Below are 15,354 nucleotides of genomic sequence, written 5' to 3'. Positions count from 1 at the left end.
ATGGACACAGATTATAGTGAGTTGAAGTCCTGGGGAGGGGAGGGTTGTGGGTGGATGGGGTCAATGGGGGGAAAGAAGGGGACCTCTGTAATACTTTCAAAAATAAAGATAATTTTTAAAATAAAATTAGCCCACATTGAATCATCAAAAAATTTTAAAACAATTTAAAAGTTTACTTTATAACCCACATGAGTTAAATCATATGGTTCTTGACTTTTTCTGACTTATTTCACTTAGAATGCATTTCTCAAGATCCATCCATTTTGGTGCAAATGACAGTATTTGATCTTTTCTATGGCTGAGTAGTTTCCCGTTGTATATATGTACACTTGAAATATATATAATCTTATTAAACAATGTCACCCCAATAACTTAATTTTAAAAATGAATAAAATTAAATAAAAAGGAAATAATACAAGGGTTTGTTCATTTTTACAGAGCAATTTATAATATGCTAAAAAGTCTATCAAAGTCTCTCTCCCAACACTGTTATCTAATTTCACCTCAGAAAATATCCAGCAACTAACACTCAGAATTGTATAAGGGAAACAGTACAAGACATGAGTAACAAACACTGTTTAACATGTTTCATGTTAATATCACTGAGGCTAAGTAATGTTGTGTAATTTTTCTCATGAGAATAAAAATTTTAAGTACAAGAACATAATCATGACTTCTGGCTCCAACTATGCTGTTAGATTCACCTTTATCTGCAGAAAACCTGAGCTCTGGTCAATAGCTCTACCAGTAACTGAGTAATATTGGGACTACCACCTAAATTCCATGGCCTCAGTTTGCGGATCAGTAAAATTGCAATCATTTCCCTCTAAGGCAGCAGTTCTCAACCTGTGGGTCATGACCCCTTTGGGGGTCGAACAACCCTTTCACAGGGGTCACCTAAGACCATCGGAAAACACATATATGATTACATATTGTTTTTGTGATTAATCACTATGCTTTAATTATGTTCAATTTGTAACAATGAAATTGGGGGTCACCACAACATGAGGAACTGTATTAAAGGGTTGCGGCATTAGGAAGGTTGAGAACTACTGCTAAGGTATCTTCCATATCAAAAAGTCAAAGACAATACCGTTTTAGAAGGTGGCCTATTCCTGATGGTAGATTCCTTCAGACTTCCTCTACATTTTACTATTCCCCAAATTATTTGGAAGGTTACATTTTTAAACACACAATAGTCACCTCCAAAATGTCTTGGACTGAGTAAGCATCCCTATATACAGTGGTAGGCAAAAGTAGTTTTACAGTTTTGAATACAGGAAACAGTCTATTCTTGTATTATGTATTTATTAATTATTGTATTATTTGTTATTAACTTACTTTTGCTCACCCATGTGAGCAAAAGACGAAGCAGCATACAGGAAAAATGCAATTATAAATAACTAATACCAACCTCAACATACACAAACTCAAGAAAAGTGCAGAATAAATAAATCAATAGGAAATAAAAAGTCTAAAATGCAATTTTATTTTTTATTCAAAATCTATTTCAGTCCTAGCTGGTTTTACTCAGTGGTTAGAGCACCAGCCTGCAGACTGAAGGGTTTCAGGTTTGATTCCAGTCAAGGGCATGTACCTCCTTTGCAGGCTTGATCTCAGGTGAGGGCATATGCAGGAGGCAACCAATCCCTGAATCTCTTTCACATCCATGTTTCTGTCTCTTCCTCTCCCTTCAACTCTTTCCAAAAATCAATGGGAAATATCCTCAGGTGAGGATTAACAAAAAAAAATTTAATAAAAAAGCCCCACTCAGTTCAAATAAGAGAGGACATCATAATTCATGAACATAACTAATTAAGAGCAAAGACAGTATCTAAATGTTTCACATTTATCTGTAGTTTCTTAATTAACTTTGGAAAAGTTATTGCAAGTTTTTAATTTTACAATAAAGTATTTCCAAAGAACAAGGAGTTTGACAAAATAACACATCTATAGAAGAATAAGAATAGCTCTTTTTCCTCACACCCTCTCCCAATTCCCAGATACATGCATTTACACTAGCCAAGAGCAAAAATGTCTTGACAATCTTGAATAAGAATACATTTTTTAAAATTATCACTGAAGAAAACTATGAAATTAGAACTATGTGAACTCCTTTTTTAATATAGAAATAAGTGCCAAGATTGTCATATAAATACATCATATAAATGTGATATCTCCTCTAACCAAAAGTTTTTCTGTGCATTTATCGTTAAGTCTTTCTCTACTTCAACATATATAATTTAGGATTAGATTTGACTGTTAGGACAAGGAAACCCAACAGAATCAGTGGCTTTTGCTTATTCCCTCACCTATACAAAAAGAGCTGAGCCCAGCCAGTGTTGCTCAGTGGTTGAGCATCAACCTATGAAGCAGGAGGTCATGGTTCAATTCCAAGTCAGGGCACATGCCTGGGTTGCAGGCTCGATCCCTAGTAGGGGGCATGCAGGAGGCAGCTGATCAATGATTTTCTCTCATCACTATGTTTCTACCTCTCCCTCTCCCTTCCTCTCTGAAATCAATAAAAAAATTTTTTTTTAAAGAGCTAAGACTGATTGAATCTACTCAATTGATACTATTGGGCTCTTTCCACATTCCTCCTCCATTCTCACTGCATATGATTTTCATTGAAGCACATTTTCACACTAGCTCCTGGAGCTCCAGGTATCATACCAATAAGAAAGGAAAGGAGAGGAGTTTATAAAGGACACCCATTCTGAAAATCTCACTTTAAGCGTATGCCTAGAATTCTTCTATAACATATCATGTTGATTAAATCTAGATGCAAGCATGGTTGAGATGGGACCATTACCACTGTGAATAAAGTTTGGATTCTCTAATGAAGCAGCAAAGTGTAGATTTCAGGAACATAACCATTTGCCGTTCTCATACTTGACTTCAAAATTTTTACCCTCAACCCTACTAAACCCCTAGGAAGAAAAAACCCCAGTGTAAAGTTATGGAAAAACTATAAAGTTGATTATTTTATCTGCTCAGACACCCTTCACATACATAATGATCATGTTTCTGAGGACAAATTCCACAGTTATCATCATTGCTGCCACACAAAGGGAGATGTGAAGGCAAAGTAGCTCTTAAGTTTTCACCCACTTACATCCAGTCAGGTTTCAATCACCTTTTTCTTGTGCTTGCACTATTTATTAGCTTAGTCTAAAAAAAAAAAAAAAACCCAAAGACAACAACAACAACAACAAAACACACACACACACACACACACTATCTTTTCATTAGTGTTTCTTAGACTGACAAGATGTACAAAGTTTGCCTTCCTATGCATTGGTTGCAACACTCAATAATTCTCATAGATACTGGGCCATCATTCCTATAAGTCATATTTGAGCTCATAAAAATAGAGGCATTTGAAATGGGCAATGGGAAACAAACCATATCTCTCCAGCTTTTTTGGATGCCCAATGGCCGCAAAGCACACTCCAGTGTATTAATGGAATGGAACCAAAATATTCTCCAGAGGGTACTGCATGCTGCAGTGAAGTGAGAATGCATGATACTGCAATACATTGCATGCAACCCTAGTGTAGCCATTCCAGGTCCTTTTCACATACCCCAGCAATGTGGAATCCTGTCTTTTCACATTTATAGGATTTGAAAGCACACTCATATTAGCCAATGAGGTCAGAGAAGAGAGGAAACCCAGTATTTTTATTAACTAGACATAGTCTCAGGAGTACATAATTTCACATGGCAAAATTGCCTTAAGAAAAGGTTCTTCTCAACTCATCTCACAAAATGAAAAATTTTAAACAGTTATCAGGATAATTGATGTACTCAATGTACTTTTAAAAAAAGAAAATTTACCTAGGTAATTCAAGGGAAAATGGTGATTTTTACCTAATTTTTAGAAGTAAGTGTAGCTGCAAGACTTTGAATGTAGTTCTTGTATGTAAGTGGTAATTCTGGGCACCAATCCCAAACCTAATGTAAAACTATCTGACTTTATGGTCTCTTCAGTCACTTGCCACTAATAAGTAAATTGGCTCTTGGGTTTGGCTATAATGCAGAAATGTCACAGAGATCCCAGAATGGTGGCAATTCCCAGACTAATAACTAAATTGAGAATAAGAACAGGATCCTTTTAGATAATTCAAAAAATATGCTGTAGCGCATAAGACTTCAAAGATAGTCTTACATACAAGGAAATTAAAGAAGTGCATCTTCCCTAGCAATAAAAGAAAGGATTTTATTTCATTTAATGCCTCTCCCAGATGATCAATTTTCTACTACAATGAAAGATATAAAAAGTTCCAAAATTGTGAACATGTTTAAAAATACCCTCATTCTTGAATTCTTTTTAATTCTTTTGTATCTAAACTGAAATTTTGCTGAGCTGATGATCAGATTGCCTTCCTCTTCTCATTAACTTTTGTAAAGGACAGACATTCTTTTTACACTATTTTCTCCCCATCATCCATTTTAAAGACAAGAACCAAGTCTTTAATTTTACTGATATGGCTATCCCGTGGTTAGATGGAAGACTCACATAGCTCAGAATATCTATAGTCAGTAATGTACACTGCTCTTATATATGTACACATACATACATATTTTATTCCATGGTTCCCCAACATTTAGTAATCTGCATATATATTATCTTAGTTGCTGTGGATACATTTTGCCTAAGGACCTGTCTATGAGCTACATTAATAAGCTGGAAATGGAGGGAAGGAGTAGGAGGGCAGAACTTTAGAGGCCCTAGCGCTTTAAACTGAAGAGAGAAATGGTCCAAGTTTGATGAAAGTCATAGGCAACTTGGACAAGAACAGTTTAGGTGAAATGGCATGGAAAAAGACTAATTGGAGTAAGTTAAAGAGGGAAATGAACAAATATGAATACATTATAGTTACATCCAGTGACATGGATAAATCTCGTTAAACATGATGTTAAGAAAACCAGTCATTAACGCACATTTACTGTATATATTATTGTTTATATAATTCACAAGTAGGCAAAACTAAACCTCCGTCTTCAGCAATGTCAACTGACAAGGTGCAATTATGAAGAAAATAAAAGGAGTGATTACCATACCATCAGATTAGTAGTAACATTTAGGAAAGAGGAATGGGGTTTAGATTGCGAAGGGATATACAGGTGTAGGGATACATTATACAGCAGTGAAAGTATTCTACTAGTATTTCTGATCCAGGTATCAGTTCAATTAGTGATTTCTATTGAATAGTAAGTTTTACACTATATTTTATGTTCATTTTGGCATGTGTATTAATTTCAAAATAAAGCTATCAAATAGGGTAGCCAACTAGCCACATGTGCCTACTGATAACTTGTAATGTGGCAAGATGATTGAAGGACTTCATTAATAATATTTTAATGTGTTTTTTAAACTTTTATTGTTGAAAGTATTAGAGATGTCCACTTAATGGCTACTATACAAGGCAGTGAAGGCCATGGTATGACTACAAAGGTGAGTGAATAAAGCCAGATAGGAAGCAAGATTTATCAGGAAAGCAAAGCAAGGGAATTGGAAGGATCATCTATCTGGTTATCAAAATCACCAATGTCAATATGTGTGGTGACAATAAGAAGGAGGGACAATGATCTAGGTGTAGCAACTTCAAGGCATGAAGGGAAGTACCTGGATGACCACAATAAGCGAGGTGCTGGGTGCTCTAGTGTTTTGGCACAAAATTCAAGCGTGGAGAGCCTTTGGGAGAATGATCTCAGGCTGTAAAGACCACAGAGGACACATTCCCACCTGTAGGTACTGAAGTCTGTGGGTTATGCTCAAAGAAAGACCCTATGCTTGAGAGGGCTCCAGGAAGAGGTGTGTGCTCAGGACAAAGTTGGTTTCTAGTCAGAGTGAGAGACTGAAGGGAATGTTTGAAGAAGAGACTGATGTTATTTTCACTTTCTGCAGGAGGCTCAGAGAGTGAAGCCAATTGTCAAGGTCACAGAGCTTAAATAAATGACAGAGGACTTAAAGCTTAATATTATTATCTCAATGCCCATGTATCTCGGCTCTGTGCCCAGCTTCCACTGCAGTAACTAGAATATGTGGAGTACATGATGCCTATTAAGTATTTTTCAAATTAATGTCCATTGAGATATCACTCAGAATGGCCATAACTATGGCCTAGCTTTCAACGTCACTGGCCACATACCATTGCATATACATTGTGCCTGTTTTGTGACAGAATACAAGTGACATGGGGTACAGAAAAAGTTTATTTTTTAATTTTTGTTTTATGTTGCTATTTACAAAAGTCTTGTGGACATCATTTAACCTTCCTCAAACTACTCCCCCATTCCAAAACACTAAAGTATAGTGTGACTATATGCTTCCACTGTGGAGTAAATGTTCTTTCTTCTCTAAGTTCATCCTCTCAGTTAACCTCTCAGCTTCCCCATAGCATTCATTTAAAGATATTAGGACATAGCAATAATTTTTGCCAATTTTAAAGTCACACAGTTTATCCTGAGTATTCATGGATTGTTATAAATGCAATGCCTAGGCTATATTTGATCACAGAAAATTTGAAAGTCAGGAATGCTAATTCATTTCCTTACTAAAAATTAAAAACAGAATGTGAAACTGAATTTTTCCTCTCAAAAGTTATAGACACTTGGTTATTTCTAGAAATCTTTCGCTCAATTGATTTGTTCTTTTTGCTAACTTCTTAGAACTAAGTATTAAAATACGCTTGTTGTACAGTTATTTATGTCACACACTTATTCAATCACTTATCTTTTATTTTCATTTCCCCCAGAAGTCTATATATGTTAGTCATACCTATAAATAAGGAGGCACTCAAGTGAGAGATGTGGAGTAGAGGTGTGCCTAAGACAAAGGAAAAGTCAAGAAAGAATAAAACTAAAGAAAATATGAGAACAAAAGGATTGAAAGGATACAGCTTAGAAGTTAAAGTTATGAAACCAAATCCAAGAGTGAAAAGCCTGAGAGGGGATGTGTTAAGCTGATGAGAAATAAAATAATGAGAGCACCCCAGACTATGAAGTAACAAAAACACAGAGAGTAGTCACTGGCAAATGGTGGAAGCAATAAGTATCTTGGGTGGCCTGGCATGTGGTCAAGGCAGAGGAGGGTAAATATGGTAACAGCAAATAGGGGGAGGACTCTCCTGAAAAAAATAGCCAAAAACAAGCCCTAAGGGCCAAGTACCAATAATTTCTAAGACATTGCTGATATCAGAACCAAGGATCAGTGGCTTGCTATCTAACATCAGATCTGCCCGTGAATATGAGAGCCATAAACAAGAAAATGAACCAGTGGTCCGGTGCTGAGTGGTAGGAAACATGCTGAGGAATCCTATCTAATAAAAGAGAAACATGGTAATTAGCGTACGACCGCTACCCTTCCCATTGGTTAATCAGCGAGATATGCAAATTAACTGCCAGCCAAGATGGCAGCCAGGCAGCTTGAAACTAACATGAGGCTTGCTTGCTTCAGTGACTGAGGAAACCAACATTCCCCACCTGCCTTGCCGGCCTCTGAGCCTGCAGTTTGAAACATAGTTACAAATATAGAAGCTAAACAAAACCCCAGAAACCTGCTTTCAGTGAGCTGGGATCTCAGAGCTGGAGTTATACATTGTTTCGATTATAGAACCAAAACAAACCAGATACCTGCTTTCAGGAGCAGAGGCCTAAAAGCTGGAGCCTCAGAGCTAAAGCTGGCCCAGAATGAAAAAAGAAAAAGAAAAAAAGGAGCAGTTGGGAGCTTCAGTCAGCCTGAAAACAGCCCTTAGCCCCTCACCCAGACTGGCCAGGCACCCCAGTGGGGACCCCCACCCTGAAGGGTGTGTGACCAGCTGCAAACAGCCATCATCCCCTCACCCAGGCTGGCCAGGCACCCCAGTGGGGACCCCCACCCTGATCCAGGACACCCTTCAGAGCAAACCAGCCAGCCCCACCCATGCACCAGGCCTCTATCCTATATAGTAAAAGGGTAATATGCCTCCCAGCACCGGGATCAGCGGAGCCAAGAGGCCTCCCGGCACCAGGATCAGCATGACAGGGGGCAGCGCCAAAACCCCGATTGCCCTGTGGCTCTGTGTGTGACAGGGGGCATGGCCATAACCTCCCTATCCGCCCTGCTCTGTTTGTGACAGGGGTAGGCGCCCCAACCCCCTGATCAACCCTGCTCTGTGCCTGATGGGGGGAGCTCCTCAACCCCCCGATCGCCCTGCAGTTCTGTGTGTGACAGGGTGCAGCGCCTCAACCCCCTGATCTGCCCTGCCTCTGTGTGTGACAGGGTGTGGCCATAACCTCCCCATCGGCCCTGCCCTGAGTGTGAGAGTGGCGGTGCCCCAACCCCCTGATCGGCCGTGCTCTGTGGGTGATAGAGGGTGGCGCCCCAACCCCCCCTCCTCCACAGGCCCTGCTCTGTGTGTGATGGGGTAGAGCCATAACCTCCCCATTGGCCCTGCCCTGAGTGTGACAGTGGCAGCGCCCCAACCCCCTGATAGGCCCTGCTCTGTGGGTGATAGAGGGCAGCGCCCCAACCCCCTGATCCGCCCTGCCCTGAGTGTGACAGGGGGAAGTGCCCCAACTCCCCTATAGGCCCTACTCTGTGAGTGACGGGGGAGCTCCTCAACCCCCTGATGGGCCCTGCTCTGTGCGTGACAGGGTACGGAGCCCCAACCCCCCTGATGGGCCCTGCTCTGTGCGTGACATGGGGTGGCACCGCAACCTCCCCATCGACCCTGCCTTGAGTGTGACAGGGGGCGGTGCCCCAACCCCCCCAATCGGCCCTACCCTGAGCGTGACTGAGGGTGGCATTGCAACCTCCCAATCTGCCCTGCTCTGTGCATGACAGGGGGCGGCACCCCAACTCCCCAATCGGCCCTGCTCTGAGCCTGACCAGGGGCTGCACCTAGGGATTGGGCCTGTCCTCTGCCACCCAGGAGCAGGCCTAAGCCAGCACGTCATTATCTCCTGAGGGGTCCCAGACTGTGAGAGGGCACAGGCCGGGCTGAGAGACCCCCCCCTCCCCCCCAAGTGCACAAATTTTTGTGCACCGGGCCTCTAGTAAAATATAAGGCAGAATTACTTGTAATGTCTCTAAGACCCTGGACCAGAGGGAAGGAAAGGAGGGGTGTTCAGAGGCTGTTTGTTATGTGTTGGGCACCTGGAGTTACACAGGCAGGACGATCTCTCTACAGATTTAGGGTCCAGTCACCAAGACATCGGCAAGTTCAGTTCTTATAGAGCTGCAAGCTGTTCACAGAACTGGGCCACATCCCAAGGGGACACAGTAAATATTAGATGTGGTCCCTTCTCTAAAACTGATTTGAAAAGAGAAAGACAATAAAAGAGGAAAATGAGGAATCTATGCTTATTATTTAATGGCTATAGAATGCAGAACACATACCTCCCCTGTAGTAAAATTTTTTAGGTAACTCAACAAATAAAATATTAATATACGTGAAACATTAATATACATAAAATAAACAACTGTTTTTTATTCTGATTTGTTGACTTTAGAGAGGGAGAGAAAATGGGAAGAAGAAAGGGAGGGGTGAAAGAGAGAGAGAAACATTGATTTGTTGTTCCACTTATTTGTACATTTATTGTTTGATTCTTGGATGCACCCTAACCAGGGATCAAACCTGAAACCTTGGTGTAGCAGGATGATGCTTTAACCAACTGAGCACCTGGCTAGGGCTAGAAAACTGTTTCTATATGTACACCACATGCCTACAGGCACTGGGTGGATGCATACCCATATGAGAGACCCTAGAGTGGAGGGATTAAGAGCATAGACTTTGGAGCTACACTGCTTGGTACAATGCCTGCTCCCTACCTTAACTAGCCATGTGATGTTGGCCAAGTTCCATATAACTATTCTGTCCCCTGGTTTCCTGAGGATATAATACATCAGTACTTTCCAGGTTCCTATCACACATATCAGGCACAGGGTAAGTGCTCCGTAAGTGTTTGCTTTTACGATTATTATTGTAACATTACCTAAGGGCTAGAGTAAACCACAATCATTTATTTGGTTTCAGCAATGATACTTAATAAAAGCAGATGATTTCCTAGTGCTGTCAAATGTTTTTGCACAGGAAGAAAAACACAGGATAGTTAAAGCAAATACCTATACCCAGGGTGGAGTGCAAATCAAAAGTAGGTCCATTAGAGTAATCAAGTTTCATTATTTGGATGCAGCAAGCTCATTGAGGTTGCTAAATCAGTAGTATTTCTGATCCTCTAAACATACCTGCAATGGACCAAATTTGAAGGTGACACTGAAACTCTTACATCACGAGGAGTGACTACACTGGCACATCATTAACTGAACTGAGCCCTGATGTACTGTGTTCTTCCACAAACTTGATTTTCAAAACTGAAAGATAATAATGAAATCCCAACACATCCCAGATTTTACACAATTCTCCCACTTAAGTATTTTCTCACTTGATTTTGAACTAAATGTCTCTGATGCCTCTCATTGCTAAATTAAAATCTGTGTTACAGATGAAAGTTTTAATGCACCAAATATGTTATCTATAATGATATTCATTTCCTGATTAATTAAAAAGGTGTATTTTACGGAATATTTTAAAGAGTTGATTATTGGTATTTTTGCTCATTGAATCTTGCTGCATTTAGCATATTCTTATCAAATCCCTACAGATAATGTAATTATTTTTCTGAAGTGGCTTTTTTCATTTTTGTTGGACGCAATCTTTGTTTTATCTTTAATGTTTATTATCAACTAGATACTTTTTAGTAAATTTCAGAAAAAATACATTCATTTCAATAAAATATATTTTAAATGTATATGTGTATATATGCATATATAGAATTAAAATGATTAAAACTTGCTATATAATAAAATAGAAATCTGAAACTGTGCTTTATAATTGCAGTTTGCCATTTTTTAGATAAAAGGACATAGACCTGACTAGTTCTATTCTTGTTAATAAAGACTGTGGCATTAATTAAAGATATTTTGGAATAACCTCGGACGCTCAGGAAAAAGTTTGATATTTATAATACTGACTAGGAAATTGTTGAACATAAGCAAGTCAACGAACAACTTTCACAGATGAAATTATCTCAGGACTCTGGCTTGTATATCAATGAACTTTATAGATTTTCTTTAAGCCATTTACATAGTTTGCAGCAACCCTTCCTCATCTTTCATTTGCTTTTTCAAATGTGGAAAAATTCATTTGACATATGGCCCAGCTTTTTAAAACTGAACTGTTGTGAATGAGTCTTAGAGAACATTATGAAATTAAATAGTAAGAATAATTTTTCAAGCCCCTTCATATTTCCTGAAATATGAAGAAAGTTAACTTTTGAACTCAGTTACCAATAAAAGAAGAAATTTTTCTAATATGGCTGCTGTCAGAAGTTTTCCTACTCAATTTTAAAGATTAAACAATTGCACAGATGGATCATTTTTGAAAGATATTATTTCATATTTATGAAAACAACAACTAAATGTGTGCCCAAGCCTCTATGGCCTAGACTTAGTGAATTCATCATAGATCCTTGAAATACTAGATTTGCCACCAAAGAAAATCACACGATTCCCAGTATTAAGGTATGAAATTATATTACAACAAACACATACCTGAATTATAGGCTGTGTGTCTCCATTTGCTCAAGCAGGATACAAAGTTTTCCTCATTCCCAAACCACCCTGGAGATTTCAGAGGTGTCTCACCTGCCCCCACCACACCCTGGCTTCTCTGACCCAGTGTGGGTTCAGACCACTGATGTCCCCAAGGCCAGATTCTGACAGTTGCCCAACCACGGAGGTTTGCAAACACAAGTGACAAGACAGCTCAACCAACTGCAGAGAAAATTCTCTCTCCTGTTTTGCTAAATTAAGGGGTGATGCCACAGTGGGGCAGCTTGAGTTCTAAAGTATAACACTTTAATATTTGTCTTATTATTCAAATTTTCTTGGACCACACATCCATACCATCATGGTCCCAAGCCAATCTATATTTCCTAGAATACTACAATATTGAATGGAGAAAGTGGCGGTCACTACACCAAACCCAGAAACACCGTTCTCCTAAAATGATTAAATTATACTGTGAAATCCAGTTTATTACATTGAACTCCTTCCTCCCTTTGCTGCACTCAGCCCCTGAACACTGGGTTTTCTTGCTTGCTGGGCCACTATAACCCCTTCAATCCCCTATGAACCTGTTATATCTAAACTACAATTGTGCACAGAACACATGATTTTTCTAAAGAAGCTCTTGGCCAGCAGTCCAAGTCTGCAGATGCAAATAGGTACCAGATACAAATAGCTATACTTAGATGAATAGAACCTCAGCATTTATACAGCAGGGAATTGTGCTTCAACTATTTGAACAATCTATATATATTTATAAGACTCTCATATGCAAATAGACCAAACAGCGGAACAACTGAACAAGCGGTGGCGATGATGTGCGCTGACCACCAGAGGGTGCATGCGGAACATGGCAGGCGTTGGCCGCGGCGGGATGGTGGAGCAGGTGAGCAAGGGTGCCAGACTAAGCCAGGGCACTGGTCGCTGTCATCAGGGTAAGCCTCTGGTGGTTACTGAAAATTCTTTTTTTTTTTTTTTTTTTATCTTCAAAACGCTTTATTGTTTCGCATTTGACATTGAGATCTACTTTCCACCTAAAATTAGCTTTTGTCATGTTGTTGATTATGAATCCAATTTCCTTCTTTTTTCTTTCTTATTTTTTGTTTCTTTGTTTTGGTTTGTTTTTGTTGTTTGGGGGTTATTTTGTTGTTGAATTATCAGATCCTTAAACATTTATTTAAGTTGCCTTTATTTTCTTTCATTATGTTTTATAGTTTTCTTCACAAAGGTCTTGCACTTTTTCTTTTAGATTTCACACCCAAGTACATAACTTCATATTCTATTTTAAATGGTATCTTTCACATCCTTTTCCAAATATCGATTGCTGTGTCATTCCTACTTGCTCTTGGGCTGGGGAGTTAAATGTCCTTGTCTCCATTTCTTCCCAGGTAAAGGGAAATGATAGGGCCAGCATCACAGAATGAAGATGAGGGAAATGGCAGTCAAGAAACCAGCATGTGCTGGGGTCCAACCCAGCAGGTCCAGGGGTCCCCAAAGGTGTGGACGGAGTCGGTGAAGAAGGAATGACACGGAGACAGCGTTCAGTTGATCAGCAGCCTAGCCACGAGCTCTAGTCAGGATCTCCAGCCAAGTTCTGGTCCGAAAATTCTTTGTTCCCATGTGCCACAGTCCCGCCCGGCTCTTGCACCTGCTGCCAGTGCCGGCCCCGCTTGCCCCTCAGGACTTCTCCACCTCCCCCTGCTCCTGACGGGCAATCAGGGCTGGCAGCCACCCCTCGCACCCGCTGCTGGCACCAGAGCCACCACTCACACGCACAGCCGGTGCCAGAGCTGCTGCTCGCACCCGCTGCTGGTGCCCGGTGCTGGTCCTGATCGCTCGGTGCCATCAATGGGTGCGAGCGGCGGCTGCCACCCCCAATTGCCCCTGAAGGCTTCTCCACCTCCCCCTGCTTCTGAGGGGCGAATGGGGCAGCAGCCACTGCTCGCACCCACTGACAATACCAGCCCCACTCTCACCTGCTACTGGTGCTGGCCCCAATTGCTCCACATTGTCAGCGGGTGCAAGCTGGGCCAACGCTATTAGAGCATAGGAACAACGGTGGCGGGACTGGGGGTCTGTGGCGGGAGGGGCCGGGCGGAGGTATGGAGGATGGGCCAAGACCCACTCCTGTGCTCACCACAGCCTCATGGCCCACAGTTCCTTTCAAGGTGCACTAATTCGTGCACTGGGCCCCTAGAGTCATTATACAAGATTGTACCATGTGCCATCCTGGCTTTTAAACATCTCCTCACACGTTAATAAATAAATACACTCAGAGCATCTTGAAAATTAAGGCTAACTTGGAATCTTTGCTGCATTTTGAAATTTTCATTACAGGTCATGTAAATAATTGATCAAAAGTTTCTGAAGGGCTATGAAAATACAGAAAACTAGTTCAAGTAGCTCATGTAGCAGATGATCATATGAATTTATTAGAGTTGATTTGATGGGGTTTTTTCAACTCACATAATCTATTTCTGTGAAACAGGTCAAATACATACTATTCATGCTCTGGCAAGTGACCTGTAAAATTAACAATCCCATCATCTGTGTAGACAGGCTCTAAAATTTTCTGCATTTTTATGTGGCATTCTGTTTAGTTAATGGAAATCCCGGGTCTTCTAACATAACTTCCCTTAATTGTCAGATGTTACTGGCGGCATTATCAACAATAAAATGTTAATACAATAATATTTTGCTTATATCAAAATTAAAAGCCAAAAATATCATCAAAATAAGGATGAAAAGATGAAAGTATAAGTCTGTATGATAACTGACAGTTCCATGTTCATACGGTGGCTAAATGAGTAATAGGTAAATGCAGACATTTCTAATAAGATTCTTAATAATAATGATGTGAATCACAGAGCATATGTAAATGAGGACAAAATATCCCTGAATGCTAAATCTTTGAGAATTGAAGGCCCTTTCCTTGTATGTTATGGCTTATAACCACTGGTGTGCATATCTGCATTTAATTTTGTCCAATCTCGTGTAATACTCCCAAGGTGAAAGTGGAATCAAAAGATTTGGTGATGCATGCTTGCGTATTTTTCTTCTCCTACTGTATATCATCAAATATTCAAAATGAAAATCATGCTTTCAAAAAACCTTACACGATTAAGTGCTAAGAAACAGGTTCAATAGCATAGAATTCACAAAAATTTTTATATTTTAAGTTAAAAATAACTTATGAAATGGAAGGTTCTGCCTGTCACAGAGCAAGCCCTGACTCATCTTTATGAAGCTGGGATATCACACACTTAGGGGGCTTTGTCAGAACCTCATCTCAGTCAGAGCAGCTCAGCAGGTATTAACTTCCTGCTGGAGATTTGATCATTTCTCCTCCCATATGTCTTTTTATAGAAAGGAAGAAAAGCTCCACGAGATATAAAAGGTTTTAGAGCAACGGTCTTTTCACATTTTCAATATATTTTACAGTTTTCCATATGTATATATAAAACAATTCTATATATCCCAAACTAGTGAACTAAAAATAATCTGAAATTCAGGGGGAATTAGGCACTGCAGCATGTACCCGTGCCCTTGAACACTATCATTCTCACAGGTTCACGTACTATTTCAGCTCAGCTCTCATGAAGAGAAAGATCATCTCACAGTCTTCCAAATTATCAACCTTTTTTAGTTTGGGGCCAATAGAAGTCCTTTTTTGTTTGTTCGTTTTTTAAATAATAACAGCAGTACCAATGCATTGGTTTCTAAAAGCAATCCGGTCCAAT

At 40.0% G+C, this 15,354-nt stretch overlaps 1 long non-coding RNA gene across 1 annotated transcript in view; it reads left to right on the top strand.

The window, feature by feature from the left end:
* Nucleotides 1–15,354, top strand: part of LOC308519024 — a 289,305-nt gene that overhangs the window by 258,098 nt on the left and 15,853 nt on the right. The window contains exon 4 of the long non-coding RNA XR_013995975.1: nucleotides 12,394–12,500. This is a non-coding gene — a long non-coding RNA (uncharacterized lncRNA). The remainder of the gene's footprint in view (nucleotides 1–12,393; nucleotides 12,501–15,354) is intronic.

Source organism: Myotis nattereri, assembly GCF_964212035.1.
Source record: "Myotis nattereri genome assembly, chromosome: 5".
Classification (NCBI taxonomy): Eukaryota; Metazoa; Chordata; class Mammalia; order Chiroptera; family Vespertilionidae; genus Myotis; species Myotis nattereri.
This window is presented reverse-complemented; position numbering and strand designations above follow the sequence as displayed.